Source organism: Macrobrachium rosenbergii, chromosome 3 (assembly GCF_040412425.1).
Source record: "Macrobrachium rosenbergii isolate ZJJX-2024 chromosome 3, ASM4041242v1, whole genome shotgun sequence".
NCBI classification, from domain to species: Eukaryota; Metazoa; Arthropoda; class Malacostraca; order Decapoda; family Palaemonidae; genus Macrobrachium; species Macrobrachium rosenbergii.
The window spans coordinates 85,209,748-85,228,172 of NC_089743.1; the positions used below are offsets into that span (position 1 = coordinate 85,209,748).

General features: G+C 37.7%; 1 long non-coding RNA gene across 1 annotated transcript; it reads left to right on the top strand.

The window, feature by feature from the left end:
• The first annotated feature begins 2,404 nt into the window (after positions 1-2,404).
• Positions 2,405-17,701, top strand: LOC136826674 (uncharacterized). The gene is made up of 4 exons (XR_010849683.1): positions 2,405-2,515; positions 5,834-5,923; positions 14,498-14,682; positions 17,169-17,701. It is a non-coding gene; the product is annotated as an uncharacterized lncRNA (long non-coding RNA).
• Positions 17,702-18,425: the final 724 nt, after the last annotated feature.

Here is an 18,425-nt window from a genome sequence, read left to right on the forward strand (position 1 = left end):
CAAAATTCTGGGAATTGGTGCAGTATTTTGATATTGCTTGTATATCAACTACTCTTTCTATTAGCTAAAGAGAAATTATATTCTCTCATAATTCCATAGAAAAAAATATAAAATTTAAATGGTTTGTTACTTATTGCCAACATCTACTTTGATAGACATCTTTGCTTCAGGGTGGGTGGATCATGGAATTGTAGTTGTTATTCAAATAAGAAATCATTTGGGAGAGAAATGAGACGTGAGAGGATGACCAAAGTGCGGAAATGAGACTACTTTGGAGCTTTTGATTGAAAGGGTTTGTCATGAGCCTATTTTTTTTTTTAACTGATCAAAATCCTTTTCTACTGATCGCAAGATGTTGGGTCAGAAGAAGAGTTTGATTTCATGACAGACAACTGCAAACACTAGTGGAATAGTGATTGTAAATATTTTACCAGTACGTAAAAGAAAGTAAGTCTATTTTACCTCTTCTGGCTAAATGGTTTGAAGATAGTCAAACCCTGATTAGTTGGGTACATAGGCTTTTTCCTAGAAACCTGGAATTGGATTAAACTTTAGGCAAAGTGTTTATGGACATGCCTCGTAGGTATATGTGAAGTGTTTGCGCATTTGTATTGTAGGTGTCGATAGCGTTTTCAGCCTTGTCTTGTACACGTAGAGTTAGCAGTCATGCCGTATTGGTTTATTAGTGTCTTTGAGGCAGTCTTTCAGAAATCACTGCAACAGTTCACCCTGAGCATGAAATAAGTAATGATTTTGTAACAAACGATTTGTAGGCCTACTTAATGTTGGCCAAGAGCATTGATATACTATGCAAAAGATGGCTTATGAGCTGACTCATGTATTTATTTATTTGAATAATGGTTATTCTTGAAAAATTATACACGTCTGTTGAGGATATTTGTTTCAAATGAATAATTGTAGCAAATGTAATCTTTTAACACCAGCAATAATGATATTTTCCGTAAATCTCGAATAAATATTTAGAACTTTTAAAGTCCGTATTTCTAAATTGGGAGTATCATTTCTGTTTGGAATAAATTCAGTAATAAAAGTAAATATGACGCTAGGATTCCTCGGACGAAAATTCCTGATGTATGCTAGTATTGCACCAGCCCCGGTTTTTTGCCATGCCCCTAGGTTAGCTTAGCTTAGGCTAGGTTAGATTAGATTAGATCAATATCCCAGTAGTAATTTGGGTGTAGGAAGCATATTGAGATTATTTTCAAGAAAATTCTATGGTTTATTTATTTTTTGAGATATGGCGTACCGCTCTTTTCAGGGAAAGGCCCTGGTGCTCGGTTACACCTCGGGAAAATGCTCCCCGGATTCAGTTTTCCCAGCAATTTTTGAGCCCCCAAACTCGTTGGTTATATTCAGGAAATATTTGCCTCAATGGCGGCAGTGACATTTTGGGAGGGTTTTTAACTCATGTTTCTCCTGTTCCACTATCAACTGTCGAATCCACACTGTCATAACTCTCAGAGAATAAGAAACTCTTAATTTTTTTCCAGAAAGACTTGATATTTTCAGACTATTTTTTTAAAATTAATAACATGATGAAATAACCGGTTCCTTGCTTGCATGAATAACTTTTTCTCGGTATGGAAAAATTCCAGGAATACTGACTTTTAATAAAAAAATAATAAATCATTAAACAAATAAATAAACAAATAAATAAAAAGAAAGAAAGGAAGCTGCATGGAACTGACCATTTTAATACTATTTTGTTAAGAATATTTCCAACGTTAAACTTCAGAGCTTCGCAGCCCCTGTTCATATAAAAGGAATTCACTTTGATAAGTCGATTTATTCAGAGATTATTTCCTTCATATAGCTTTAATCGCTGGGTTTTAAGGAATTATCATAAAAGGCCCTTTAATTAAATTAAAGGTTAAGCTGGGTTTTGTTGAAAATTGGCGTGATGTGTCACTATTGCTAACATTCGACGAAGAAAATTTTAAGCATAATTTCTGCAATCAAGCAGCTGTTGCTCTGAACTATATATTATCAATTACTGTCAGACTGCCTTTGGTTATGACTTAATCATAATTTCTCTTTGTTCTTTTATGTAAAGTGTTGCAACTCTTTGCCATTTGTTTTATTTATATACATAAAAAAATGTGAGATTTGTATGTACAAACTAATTTTATGGTGAATACCTAATGTACTGTGTATGTAAAAATCGTAGAAAATTCTTAAGAAAGTAGTCCTTCAGAGTCTTGAAAATTTCCATCGTCAGTTATTTCCTCTTTCTTATAATTATGCGAAATTATTTACCGAGTTACTCCTTGTTTTATGCTATATTTGTACGAATATATTCACAAAGGACCATTAAAAAACAATTTGATTAGCAGTGAACGTTTGCACTTTCCGGTTGATTGTATTCTGCCGCCGAGGTGTTACATTTTTGTCAAAGGAACTTAAACGTTAGGGTGGCAGAGCGAGAGTCTCGAGTCGAGAATATTTCTCGTAGTTTCTCGTGTTTCCTGTTCTGTGGGATCCCCAGTTATCTAAGGTTGGTGATGTTAATTTTGTTCTTATTAGGCCATGAATAATATGAAAGCTTAGGGGTTATTTTTCTTAAAAAAATAGAGTAGCCTTAATTTTGAAATTAAGAGTCATAGCCTATCCTACTGCCCACGTTCGAAGGTAAAATTATCATGGAGGTTGTTTTAAGAGTTAAATAACCTACAGAGAACTAAAATTTTAGTTTTAAGAGTTAAATAACCTACAGAGAACTAAAATTTTAGTTTTAAGAGTTAAATAACCTACAGAGAACTAAAATGTTAGTTTTAAGAGTTAAATAGGTAGAACTACAGGGTAGCTCCGCGTTGCCGACGGGACTATAACTTGACTTTTTCTACAATTTTGTGGTTGCTAATTATGAATTTACCTTTCATTTTTGGCGCTCGAGGCTAATTAACCAGTAATTAACCCCTAGAGTCCATCCAACAAGGGGTTTCCATACGCGATCTTCACAAGACAGCGCACGGCTACGTCTGTTTTGAACGGTTCATATCCCGTCCAGCAAGTGCAATAACTTAACGTATGGGTACCCATCCCCCCCAGGCCAGTACTAAACACGGTGAAGGGACATTCCATTTGGCCGACAACAAACAGATGCACCGCCAGTATCAGAACCCATAAAAGTGTAGAAAAAACCAGTCGAAAAGGTAAAAACAGGCGCGGAGCTAATACATAGAATTACCAAGGGGTGTTGGGGGCTGGCATTGTCTTGGTATAAGTCGTAATTTTATTAATTATTTTTCTCTGTTATCAAGCATTTGCAAAGGTTGTGCATTGAGAAGAAATTTTTTTTGATGTGTTTTGCCCAAGAAAAATATAAATTATGAAGTGGGAGGTGGCTGGCGTCTTCTGAAAAATAACCTTTTCTTTGTTTTGTCAAAGCTGGCCAAAAGACTTGGTAGAACTAAGTATTAGCTCCGCATTGGGTATTACCTTGGAAATTGACCTTTTCTGTAGTATTTTGGTTGCGTATCAGGAATTTACCGTTATTTTTTGTCAGCGGCTGTAATTAACCTGTAATTAACCTCAGCACTGATTGCATTTTTGTATGCTGGCCATCCTGGAATGTTATTGCACATGTGCAGTGCTATAGGGGAACTTTTGGTAAAAAGTGGTTTCCTTCACGGGGGCTGGGTTTGGTAGATCCCCCCTGGCAAAATAACACAGTCTAGTAGGTTAGGTTAGGTTAGGGTACGTTAAGTTTAAGTTTTATGGTTCCTTGTATAATAGATTTCCTTAGCTAATCACTTCTTAAACATATGGGGTATTATTTCATAAGTTGCCGCCAATACACGATATGAAATTGTAACCTACGTTGTTGAAAAGGGCTCTTCACTTTGTTATTTTGAACCCCATAAAGACTGTGTAAATGATAAATTAATCGAATTGCGACTTTTAAGGTAAGACAGTACCGCCCTCCCCCCACCTCCGTAGCTGATACGGCAAAATTGTAACCAGTAAACACCCTTAGGTTACTTTAGGTTGGTATTTTTAGGTTCTTTTAGTGCCCTATCATTTCATAGCCATTTTTGCATGAGAAACCCAAAATGGTTTTTTAGCAAAAATGGCTGGCCGGAGTCTTATTGGCAACTTTATAAAATTTTACTGAAATTGTTACCTACATTTTTGAAAAGAGCTCTTTATCAGATTACGACTTATAAGGTAAGACAATACCGTCCTCCCCCCCAACCCTCCATAGCTAATATGGCAAATTGTAACCAGTAAACACCCCTAGGTTACTTGGTATTATTTTATATTGGCAACTTCTAAAATTTTAACCATATGGGTCCCCAGTGACTCGTATTCCCGGAACCATTCCGTGCAGTCTGTGTGGAGCTATTACATAGAAATACCAAAGACTTAAGACTTGAAATACTATAAAATGGTAAAACTATAGAGCAGCTTTGCACGGACTAGCCTATTACCTTGGAAAATGATTTTTCCTATATTTTCTGTTGCTGATGAAGGAGGTAGTGGTGTTTATTGTCAGTCAGTTATTATTAACCACCTCTCTTTATTCAACATGACTGGGGACCCTTTTTGAATGCAGGGTTTTGGGTAGGGGAAATTGCTGGGAGAAAGACTGGACTCCCTGCTATGTTTTTATGGAATGGTTCCGCGCATGCGCGAGTCATTAGGGAGCCATATGTTCAAGAAGGCATTGGCTAAGGAAACCTATTTTAAAAGGAAGTGTACTAACCTAACATACCCTAACTTAACCTAGCTTAGTAGAGCGTGTTGCTTAGCCGAGGGCCTCCACCCCCTGAACCCCCCGGTGAAAGAAACTCCATTTTTTACCAAAAGTTCCCCTGTAACACTGGTATCCGCCATAGCATTCCAGGATGGCCAGCATACAATAACATATCAGTTCTGAGGTTAATTACAGGTTAATAACAGTTGACCGCCAAAAAGTAATGGTAAATTCTGGATGAGCAACCAAAGTACTACAGATAAAAGTCAATTTTCAAGGGAATACCCCATGTGGAACTGTTCTGTAGTTCTACCAAAATAGTTTATCAGCCTTAGGGTATAGAATAGCTTAATAGCCTAATATAGGCCAGTTCTCTTTGTGCCCATCAATAAGCTGCTGGGGCGGTTGTGATTGTGACATTTTTTTAGTAATTTTTTTTTTTTTGCCAGGTTATTTTAAGTACAATTCATAGATAAAATGGACGAGGCTTGAGAATCAATGTAGCTTAGCTGCATCACAGCTAAGCAATCTGAAGTTATACATAGGCTAATAAGCTAACGATCATTATCCATCGCAAATTTTATTGGTCATTGTAACATGTATTTTCATTTTGGTATGCCAGATTGATTTATCACTAACAGTTGAATGATGATTTGGTCATACGCAAAGTGTAAAAGGTAATTAACAATGATGAGTTAAAATAAGACTAATTTCTCACCTATTATAAATTCATTAATGCCAAGATCTTTGACATGACACCAGTGTCACATAAGCTTTTATTTATTTTTACAATTAAGTTGTGGAACGTACGGGAGGCTGCTTAACCATCTGGATAATTCTACGGAAGAGCTCTGCGGATGAATATCGTTTATTAATACTATTTTTACTGTGCAATATAGAAAGGTGTATATAGTGCAGTAGCCTACAGGTGAAATAATTTGAGCACTTTTAATAATTACCAAGAAAATTTATAATAAGGCATCTCTCATGGATGCTTTTAGATTCTTTCTGGATAAAGTAAGCATCTCATGACTGCTGTTCAGTTTTTTCTTGATAAAGTAGGCATCTCTTATGGATGCCCTTGAACTTGAGGTAAGTTCATTGTTTATATTTCAGTGGCCATGCAGAATCGTTTGTACGTTGGTTCTTGTGTGTGGCGGCTCCTACTGATGAACTGGCTCTACCCAACTTAACCTACCAAATGAGGTAATAGTTTTGGTTTTATTTATTTTGTAGCTAAAACTTGTTATATGCAGTGTTGTGTAGTAATGCGTTTGATTTTGCAGTTTGGATGCAATTTGGCCATTGATTTTGGTGTATTGTCATAGGCAATGTTGTAAATTACAATAATCTTGAGTAATATTAAAAAGGGATTATGGTAGGCAAAGGCATAGACTGCAAACCGTGGACGGGAAAGAACATTTACAGTGCCCTAGGTTAGGTTAGGTGATAAGTTAGGAATGGATGCTGTTTGAATTTATAGTGCCCTAGGATAGGTTAGGTGGTAAGTTAGAATGTGGTACTGTTTGAATTTACAGTGTTCTAGGATAGGTTAGGTTAGGCATGGTAGGTTAGGACGCAACCCTATATAAATTTACGATGCCCAAGGCTAGGATGGTTCGGGTTCTCCCTTTCCCCCGACTAGGTAAGGATGTGGTTAATTACATTTTTATTATTCATTCCTTTGGTGTTTTCTCCCAACTGAATACCCTGCTTTCCCACTGTGGTCCCCCAAAATCATTAGAAGAAAAGTGGTTGCATCAATACTCCTTAATTATTAATGTGTAATATTTTTGTGTCAATCAATTAATAAAGCAGTGTTTATTTTAGTTAACAGTGAAATACACAAAATAAGCCACAGAGCTATTACCGTAGAATTATCCTCATCTGGTCCCACTCCATTGAAGCCACTTGTGGAACTTGCGAATTCTTTTGTGCTCTATACCAGAATTGAGCGGTGTATTTCATGTTGTCATAATATTACTTCCATGAAATACATAATTTAGGTCGTCTTTGTATCAAGTGGGACCACAATCAACAGTGTTACGGCTACTCAAGTGAAGCATATAAAACATTTGAAGTGTATCTTGGCTCAGATAAATTGAAAACATATGTAGTTAGTAATTTTTTGACACCATTCATTGGCTGTGGTATGTACAGCAATCTCTGAAATACTTTCGGCACCCAATAAATTTCTGTACAAAAGGTTATTATCTGTATTCTCATAGGAACAAATAATACCAAATTTTAAGGATAATTTGTGTTTTTCCAAGACACAAAATAAAGCCCTATATCATAATGCAACCTTAGCTCAAGTGACAGGTTGCCGACAAGTGCATGGCCAGTGCCTGACCACTCACCTGCCTACCACCAGTTTCCAAATCAAGCTTTGAGTGGTTAAAGGTTCCAGTAGATTTAGTTAGTACAGGTAGTTAATGTAGGAAAAAGACAAGTTATCCTTAAACCTTGGCATGTAGACATGATTCCAAACTGTAACACCAAATTATTCTTAATTTGCAAGCACATTAAATTATCCTCAAAGTAAACTAAACATTAAGGGTAAAGAAATGCCTCCCATGGCAGGTAGGACACTACACCCTAGATTTGGTTAGGTTAGGGGAGGTTAGTTAGGGTTAATCTTTGAATACTATTGTTTATGTTTAGTTAGGTTAAGCTAGTATACTGTATAGTTTTAGTATCTTTGGCGTTTAAAGTTGTTGCTTTTCTAATAACTTGCTGTTGATTTTAAGGTAGTATATTCAATACTTTTTATTGGTTTTTATTTTTATTGGTTATTAGCTGCTTTTATGAGAGATTGATGTACAAGAGATGAAGATTTGATCAAGTAGGTTATAATGTTGTGCAGATTATAACAGTATTCATTAACCAGTCCTGTAATGTGCGCCTACTTCATGGTTCATTGCAAAGGCACTGCAGTACTTCATGTACTTTTGTCAGCAAATATTCTCAAGGATATGGTCAGAGAGGTTTTATTCAAGTAGATCACTTCTAATATAGTAAAGTGTCTCCTTTATATTAGTTTTACAGAGCATGATTAAGTGGTAACATTCATTTATTGTTTTGATAAAGATGTAGTTGCTATATGCCACATCAGCCCTACACAATTTCTTGAGAAGTAATATTATTCAAATAAACGTGGAAAATCCAAATACAGTGTAAATACAGTAAGGTCATTGATACGGTCATTCCCTCTCACATTTTTGAATTCATGGGAAAAGCAAAAAATAGGAAATGTTTTAGAATTGTGTTGTTGTCAGTATGTAAAGATTTATTATGTATCACATTTTCGAAGCTTGGATGCCCCTGAAGTGCAAGGAAAGTTGTATAGAATACCTGTCCCTTAGCCAGTCTTGAATTTTATCATGAGACACCAGCCAAATTGGAGAGAATTCTTCTTATATTATTATAACCAATCCCCCACCTTGTTATCCATAAATACAAAGACAAATATTGACAAATCAAATTTTGTCAATATTTTGTGTACAGTGAGGCTGACAATGTTGCTAAGCATACTTCATGAATTAACCCCTCCCATGCCAAGCAACACTGTCGTTGTGGAGGGACTTTGGGGCTATGGACCAAGACCTGATGCTCGGGGCCCTGATCATTTGGCCTCCACCTAGACCTTCCTCCAGCCTTTGGCTTTGTTCCTTTGCTCAACCAAGGTTTTGGCTTAGTTTTTTCTTAATCTTTCATTTTATCACTCATCTTTCTCACTATCCTACTGTTCCTCTTCCTCTGTCCTCCCCTATCCTATAAGGGTGTGTCCATGCTGCGACGGTAGAAGGCCAACTTTGGGATGGTCTTTAACGGCCTCTTGGACACCGTAGGGCACATCGTCCTTGTTTTTCTTTTTTGCCCTTACTCCTTCATGCAGGGCTCTCAAGGAGTGGACTGGATACAAGTATTTCCCTAGCATATACCCAGGCCCATATGACTGATATTGGAAGTTAAACAAATTCTAAGGGGTTAGGGACTGACCCTGCTCACAATCATTCCCCCAAGTTTTTGGGGGCTTTTCTGACTTAGATAGTTTAGAGACCATGAGCAAGACTACTCCCCTAGAAATCTCCTCATCCCTATCCTCTTTTACCATATCACCTGTCATCTCGGTATATGGTGCTCCACACTCCCTTCCCACCAGTTTATCTGTGGCGACCACTTTACAGCCATATGAAGCACAGCATTCTACCATGAAACATTGGGCCATTATAGCACCTCTTCATCAAATAGATTTTCTTAGGCTTCAACTCCATCCTCTACTACCCACCTTTAAATGACCTCCAGTACCAACCTGGCCCTTATGTCAACCCTCTTTGTACCCCAGAAGTGGGACAAGTACCTCGTCATCCCCCGACCACTCCTTAAGCGAACAATACACTTCACTTTCAAAAGTGCCTGCAGAGACAGGTAGGAATGGTGAAATTCCTAGCAAGATGTGACTGCTCACGTCTTATGGTGAACACAGAGGCTCAGGCTCGAGCAGTGTCCACCCTTAAAGTCCTACAGGTTAATGCCTTCCCTACCACTCCACATCCTCACCTCAACAGTTGCACTGGAATAGTGGTGATACCTTCTGAGCAGTGCCCGGTTGACAATGTCAGCTGCAGTAACTGCTCAACAGATCTCAAAGAACTCCTAAGTGACCACCATGAAGTTCTCCATATTACATGCTACACTCTTGGGGACAAGAGCAACAGGGAATAAATAAATTTTGCAAAGATCACATACAAAGGACAAGACCTTCCACAAGATGTATACATTGGAGGTCACCATTACAAAGTCCAAAAGTATATTCCTCCCCCACATCAATGCCAAAAGTGCTGGCGCTTTGGCCACCCAGCCACAGATCACAAGGGCGCTGCCCCATTTGCAGCTCACCTAACCATGATCAAGCAAATTGCCACTCACAAGAGTGCATATAAGCCAATTGTGCTGGCAAACATGATTTTTTTTTTTTTTTTTTTATATACACCTTGGTTGCCCTGTCTACAAGTTTGAATCTGAGGTGGCTGCCCTCTGCTTCAAGTATGGATTGACCCTGAAAGGAGCTAGACAGGTTTGCCACTTCGGCTTTACCAGTGTCACCCTGGCCCAGATCATGATAATAGCAAAGCAAACAAGCAAAACCACCTCCAATATCACGCCACAACCAACCCCCCCCCTCCTCTTTAATTCCTCAATCCACCACCACCACTAATACTTCCTTACCCTCATCCCTTTCTTTGCCCAAACTGCTGCATACCTCTAAAGCACCATCATCCACCACCTCTTACCCTCTTCTTATCTCAAGTGTATCGTTGTCAAACCCTTTTGAGGTGTTAAATTCATAAACACTTACTTCCACATCCCTATTTTCCTGTTCCTCACTCCCAAAGCTTCTTCTCTTTGACACAACCCCCACATGAAGAAATAAATGCCAATTTGGAACAACTCCAAACACCAATAACAAATTCTCCCCTTCCAAGTTTTCTGCCACCACCTGTTTCCCTTTATCATGATCCCAAACCCAACCTCATCCCCCACCTCCTCTCACACAAAGTACGCTACTGTCCATCGCTGCTGAGGTCCACAACTCTCCTACTAGCCTTCCCCCCACCCCTCTGCCAATGTCCACAGAATCTCCACCTGCCTCACCTTTCCCCTACCTGTCTCCTTTCCCACCCAACCTTCCACTCAGACCTCTGTACAGAGAAAAGTATCCTTGACCTTGCTTTACCACCAGGTTGTACCCATGAGTGTCTCTCTTATCCCTCCTCACCTTTAGACTTCCCTTCTACAGATGACTCACCCCGTACTTCTGACACTCACCTATCCCTACTTCATACTGATGACAGTCCATCCCATCTAACAACCCTACCTCACTACACCGACTATAATATCACATCGTATATCTCATTCCCTTTAATGTTTGTACTCCAGTGGAACATTTGAGGATTCTGATCCCACAGACACAACCTCAGATATCTCCTCTCACAATACAAGCATAACTTAATATGCCCCCAAGAAACTTTCTTTACCCAACCACCGAAACCTATTCCAAGTTACCAATTCCATTATTTTCTCACTCCATTTCTGCTTCTATTTTAATTCATCACAAAATACCATACTTACCCATAAGTTACAACAACCGTTCCTTGTACTATTACACGAGTCTTCGTATAACGATGGATTACCATAGTATCAGTCTACCTTTCTCCCTCCTACTCTGTTGACTTCACTGCCTTTCAAGACCACCTTTCCCAATTACCATCCCTTTACTTGTGATAGGTGACTTCAACTGCCGCCACACACTATGGGGCGACTTGATTATCAATTCCTGTGGATGCACCTTTGAACAGTTTTTAATATCTAATAACCTTTCTATTTTAAACTCAGGACAAGCGACACATTTTGACGCAAAAACACATTCCTTTTCTTGTCTAGGTTTGTCACAATGCTCTCCAGCTAGACTTTCGTTGGTCAGTATTAGACCACTTCATAATTAGTGACCACTTCCCTACCCTTCTTTCACCTGTTTCTTATGTCCCACTTCCTAATCCTCCACGCTGGCACTTTGGTAAAGCTGACATGTCTCTACCTCCTACATCCTTTTCATCAACCTTTGACATACTAACATACTTCACCATCACTGTTCTAAGTACTACTTTCACAGCCATCCCATGGACCACCCGACCTTTCACATCAAAGTTTGTATCCTGGTGGAACAAAGACTGCACCAGAGCTCTACGCCTAATACCTGCTGCTTGGTGTAGCTTCAAACGAATAAGAAACTCTCCTGGACACCTCACTGCCTTTATAATTTTCAAAAGAGCCACAGCCTTACTGAAAGGCATAATATGTGCTTCACAAATCACAAGTTGGAAATGCTGTGTCAACTCATTAACTTCTTCCTTCCTTATTTTAGCTGCCTGGAGATGTACTATACATAAAATATCAGGAAAACGCCCACCTCACAAAGCCTCAGTTTTTTTGCTGACAACAGAAATAGCCAGCACACTAGGTCAATATTTTAGTCGTATTAAAGCTCAAAACTGAAAAGAACTCAATCAACTTTACATTATCTTCCGTAGAATCATACAGCATTCCATCTTCCATCGTAGAACTCATCTCGGCACTCAAATCTTGTCAGAACACGTGAAGGCCCTGACGGTATCCACAAACAAATCATCCGACACCTTTTGTCAGGTCCCATAACCTTTCTCCTATCATTATTAAATAGAATATGGACAAAAGGTGAATTTCCCCAGCAGTGGCACAAAACCCTCATCTCTCCATCCTAAAACCAAATAATTCAGGAAATAACGTTTCAAGACTATCAACCTATTTTCCTAACCAGCTGCTTATGTAAATTATCACCAAAAAGGATGATAAATTTTCACCTAATATGGCATTTAGAATCAAAACTATTTTCTTCATCACAATTTTGCTACAGATGAAGCAAGAGCACAACAAACTCTCTTTCACATAAAGAACCTTACATCCAAACAGCCTTTGCTTCTAAACAATCAGTCCTTGCAGTTATCTTTGACTTACAAAAATCATACGATACCACCTGGAAATACATCTTACACCAACTACTTCAGTGTGTTATGAAAGGTAATGTGGGTATTTTCATCCAATCTTTTCTTAACAGCCGAACCTACCTTGTACCTATAAACTTGTCCGTTGTTTACCCATCACCCAATATGAAGAAGTTCCCCAAGGCTGCGTTCTTAGCGTTACCCTATTTCTTATAGCAATTAGTGGTATTATAGCATCCCTGCCAGTGGGAGTTAGGTCTTCCCTTATGTCAGTGATCTCGTAGTTTATGCTGCCGATTCTCCAATCCCTAAGCTCCACGCACTTACAGTCTGCCGTTCTAGCTGCCTCTTCATGTACTAGTAGATATGGATTCCTCTTTTGCACCAATAAAATTTTTTCAATTCTTTTCTCTCACTCCCAAACAGTATCTCCATCACCACTTTTGCTTTACAATTCACCCATACAGTACTGTACTAGTGGTAAATTCCTTGGTTTAATTTTTGATTCCTGCCTTACCTGGAAGGAACACATCCTATCAATTAAAAAAACTGCTCTCCAATGTCTTTGCCGCCTCCAAACTTTATCCCACATTACCTGGGGTGCTGACCATAAAACACTTCTGCATCTACATGTAGTCCTCATTGTATCTGTTGCGGATTACGGATGCCATGTATAGGCCTACTCTTCAGCTTCCCCTTCTCTTCTCAGCCTTCTATACCCGTGGCACCACTTCGGACTAAGATTGGCCCTTGGGGCCTTCAGTTCATCACCAGTAGAAAGCCTCTATGCTGAATCAGGACTAACATTGCTCACCTGCCGACGTGCCCTCCTCTCTCTTAGATACTTTGCCAGATTCCACCAATTCTCTACCCTGAAGCTAAGTATACCCTGTCCTTGCCAAATTTACTAACAATCTCAACCAACCCTGCCCTTTCTTTATCTGTAAGAAAACCCTTCTCTCACTCTTCATCCCCACAATTGGAAATCCTTCCTTTCTACATCCACACTTTCCCACCTTGGTTAATTCCCACTCCCTCAGTCTGTCCATCTATACTATGCAACTTATCAAAACTTAGTACTCACTCTCCTATTGTACGTTCTCATTTCCTAGAGCACATTTTGACTCATGATGCTGGCACTCCGATCTACACAGATGGCTCCAAGGACCCTAAAGGAACTGGGGCTACTGTCCTTTTCCACACCACATGTTTCCAGCTACAGTACTATCACCACTGGTGGCAGTCATACTTACAGAACTATATGCCATTTTGTGTGCACTAAAGCATCTTCTAATCTACCTCTCATCATCCTTCGTTATTTTTTCAGACTCTGCTGATTCTTCGTCCCTCATCCAATCTGTTGATTGTATCCATCCTGTAGTCTGTCAAATTCAAAATTGGCTCTTTGGCTCTTTCATTACTTCCATCTGGTAAAAACTATTCTGCTTCTGCTGGACCCCCGATCCATGTGGGTATCCTAGGTAATGAGCAAGTGGACTCTTTGGCCTGCTTTGTGGCTTTCTTGGGATACCCACATTTCAGAACGATCCCATGTTCAGATTACTTCCCATTCTTCCCTAACTGCTTAATAAATCGCTGGTAGTCTTTCTGGCTCAGTATCTCAAATAACAAGCTCCACAAAGTTAAACCTACCATACTACCATGGTTAAACCCATGCCACAAGAATAGACATTGGAAAACAGCTCTTGCCTGACTACTAAGTGACCATTCAGCACCGTATGGTATTCAAGGCCTGGTGCTTGATTGATATTCAGTTCAGTTCAATTCATGAATTAACCACATGCAAGCATAAGGAAAGGGAATCCACATAAGTCACTGGTCAGTGAAACGTGGGTATTTATGCAATATTTTAGTTACAGAGGCTGGAATGTCAACTTTGTATCGAATAATGACCGACTTTGTTGGAATAATACTCATGAATCAAATTCCAGCAGACACTGGAAGATGGTTTTGGATATGCATAAAGGGTATGGAGTTGATTTTAAATGGTTGTGAGCAAGGTGTTTGAAAATATATTAATTAAATTTTGATATTTAGTGAAGTAGACTTCCATTAGTCACTGTGGTATAATGGAAGGATACAGTGCTTTTTGAAAGTGGGATTGTCTTATCTCTGCTTTTTATCAGATGGTGCAGTATGCTAAAAAATGTCTAATACATTCAGTAAAACCATTTATTTTAGAGATGTAATTCTTAATTTTGATATTCTCTTTCAGGAGCAGCATGAACTTGGAGATTTTGGAAAACTGGTTACAATTTTGCTGTCACTTTAAGAAAGAGCTAAGTTATACTTCTGCAGTCCTGTATTGTAAAGACAACCTGATTGAAATTCTCCTGCCATTAATAGAACAAGAAATATTTCAGGAAACCAGCTGAATGTAGTAACTGGAATATTTTAAAGGTATGAATGAAAAAACTGTCACTGTGAAAGTTAAATGGCATTCTAAAAAAGAGAGAAATCATGGATACTGTAATTTTATAAAGAGCGGAAAGGCATTTTTCATAATGTTGTCTGTCAAAGAACACTAAGTATTCTAGGTTTAATATGATCTGCATAAGTAGTATAGTATTATGTTAACGTAAAAAGATAAACTTGTTCCATTAAAGTGCAAGATCTCTTACGAGCTAAAAGCAAACGTGCTAGATCATTAAACAAAATTTGTGATTTTTTAAAAACTTTGTTAATGGGAAACTAAGATAGCAGGTCATATTTTTCTTTCAGCTTAAAGTGAAAGTAAAGCCTTTGGTATTGCAGTTCATTGACAGTTATTTTAAAATAGTTATATATTTCAACTGAATTAGCTTTCAGTTAGAAAGATTGATCTCTAGAGTGTACTGTACTTGTAATCAAATGTTAGGAGTCCTCTGTTTGATGTGTTGATAGTTAGTTGATAGCTTTACCCAACAATAAAGCAGAGTTTAGGAGATCATGTTACTTCACTTGACCAACAGAAATAGAAGACTGGGGCTTTTATCGAGCTCAGACATTACAAATTCAAAAGGTAGCCATCTTAACCAATTGAAATTTCACCGACTTATGTACATGTCATTTTCAATCCAACCCTAGATTTTCTCTCTCTCTCTCTCTCTCTCTCTCTCTCTCTCTCTCTCTCTCTCTCTCTCTCTCTCTCTCTCTCTCTCTCTCAGTTAGAAAGATTGATCTCTAGAGTGTACTGTACTTGTAATCAAATGTTAGAGTATGCTACTACAAATTCAAAAAGCTATTTCTATGGATTGTATGTACAATGACTGCTATGTAAAGCAAAAAACTGTATATCATAGGTAAAGGATGCAAGAAGACATCATGTACTGTGTTATACTGTAAGCGGTTACACTGAATTTATTTTTGGGAGGCTAAAAGTTTCTGTTATTGGTCATCTTCACCTCAACACTTGGACTTTTTTAAACATGCTTCAGTAAATTACAGTTGTTCAGCCTCTTCACACCAGTGAAATTATACGAACAGTAACTTTACCAACAGCATTATCACATAGATCTTGGGTTTTGTCCATTACACCATAAAAATAATTCTTACAGTTGTCTACACACTAATTATACAGTATTTCTTTTATTTTTTAATAAAACATTTTTCAAGTTGACCATATATTTACTTTTGTACTTTTATAAACGTCATTGTTTTTCGTGTTTTCATCTAGCTTAATTTTATATCACTTGAGCTCACACCTACACCCCCACCTCTTTTGTATTTTTTATTTTTATATTTTTCGATACATTTGATTTATTCAAATTGTGCATTATGTATATTATAAACTACACTAGCTTTAATGTGGGATATATTTGTAGCATACTCAAACATGATGCTAAGAGATTTAGAATTTGCCAGTTTAAAAAAAAATTTAAGGTAAGGGGAGTCCTGTAGGGTAGTTGTGCCATCAGTGCACCTCATGCGATGCACTGTAGGCATTACTTAAGGATCTTTGGTTCGTCTTTTCGGCCCCCAGCTGCAACCCCTTTCATTCCTATTAATGTAGCTCTGGTCATCATCTTTTTGTTATTACTTTCCACCCTATCCCTGACAGTTGATTCGTAATGCAACTGCGAGGTTTTCCCTCTGTTACCCCTTTTAAGCCTTTATACTATCAATTTCCCTTTCAGCGCTGAATGATCTTGTAGGTCCCAGCGCTTGGCCTTTGGCCTAAATTCTATATACTATTCTAAGGCAGGGGGAACAGTTTTGTCTGAGGATTATGGCAGGATTGGTTTGTCACTGGATTAACAAGTGACAGGGTAGGCAATGGATTACAGAGAAGTTGGTTAATCACTGGTTTATGATATGTTAGGTCAGTCAGTCGGGTAAGTTAAGACAACTTAGTGAATGAGTTAAGGTAGCATACATTATCCAGTGGGGGATATGGTATGATACCACATTAGTTAATGTGATAATTGTAAATTAACTTGGGCACAAGATTAAGGTAACATATGGCAGTCAGTGGTATTTGGTCGTTGGATTGAAGTACAGTGGGCTGAGGCAGCATTGGTTATCCAGTGGATTATGGTAAACTGATTTTATTTTTTTGATGAAGGACTAAAGATACTGTAGGCTTAATTGTCAGAATACTAACAGTGATCAATAAGCTGCTGTATAAATGTAGGATGTGTTAGTTAATGAACAGAATACAGTGGCTACAATACTTGACTTTCTTAAATATAATAATGTCTGCTATGATCAGATGTTTTGTAAATGACACAGTTGCTCTAAATAGCATGAAAATGCCTTGTCCATTTGTACTAAATCAGATCCTGGAGGTTGTTAATTTTTTTATTGTTTACAATGTTGAAAAACCCTTAGTATAAAAGGTTACTATAAAAAGTGTGAAAATGAAGATATAGCATGACTGCCTGTTTAATCACTTTCTCCTTTTACAGGGTTGAAATTGGTCATAGCCTCGAAGAAAATCATTAAGGTCTGATCTCACCTTGAAGATACATTGTAAATATTTGCTGAAATTGAATTCAGTGCCATGAAGAGTTCCTTATGGGGTCGAACTGAAGATCAGCTGCAGAAAATGTTAACCATAAACTATAAAAATTTGACATCTTGATTTGTGTTGATTATGCAAAGTGCCAAATGAAGCCCTAAATAGCTTCCATTTATAACTAGACTTTACTTGAGTAATATAATACGTATACAAGAATTAGCAATACTTAATACAGTATAAATGTAAATTGGAACCATTGTATTATTTTCGTTTTAGAAATATTACCAATTTGGTGTCATATTTCGGAACATTCTCATTATGCAAGGTAGAGGCATTTTACATAGGTTTTACAATGTTTAGTCTTTGCATTTGTATATACAGAACACAGAATTCAATCCTGGAATATATACTGTTCAGTGTTATAGTGCAGCATTTCTCCTAGACATTTAATCCCATGAACATTAATGAAATGTTTATTTAGTGCTTCATTATGGTTAAAAAATCAAGCTTTGACATCAGTGTTCATTTAACCTGAATTATTGATCTCTTAGTTTATGGTAACTGTTAATCCAGCCAATTCTTTTACATGACCCTTTTGTTATTCACTAACTGAACTTCTGCTCACATCTGCAAAGTATGAAGATGCTGAGTGGAATGGAAAATTATTGTCTAAATTTACAGTAAATAAGCAATCAGGTTACCTGAAGTACTTTGAAGTCTCATCTTCTAGTTTCTTGAGCTGATTTGAAATTTGAAAGGTTTACCATGAAGCCACATGCATCTTGTTTGCTTGATTTAAGTCATTGGTTCCTACAGAATTACTGTAGTACAAGTAAAATCAATCTTGTGTATTTTCTAGTTCCTTAAAAAGTCTTAGTATTATGAACAACCTATGACAAACATCCATTTTAATTAACTGTAAAGTAAGCTCCAAAAACTCTTGAGCCTAACTTGACCATTAAAACCAGGTCTACATTAAGAAGCTTGGTGAATTATACTGCATTGACTGAGAGTTATTGGTTTTTATTAATATGAAAAACTGTAATTTCTTATTTGCATGTTATCAGTTCATTTAACAAAAATGTATTGAATCATAGTAGAATTAGTCTTTTAATGTAGCTATTTGGAAAATCTTTCATGCGAATGAGGCTGCAAAATTCTATAGGTATTCTGTCAAGTATGGAAATTGAACATCAAGGAATAA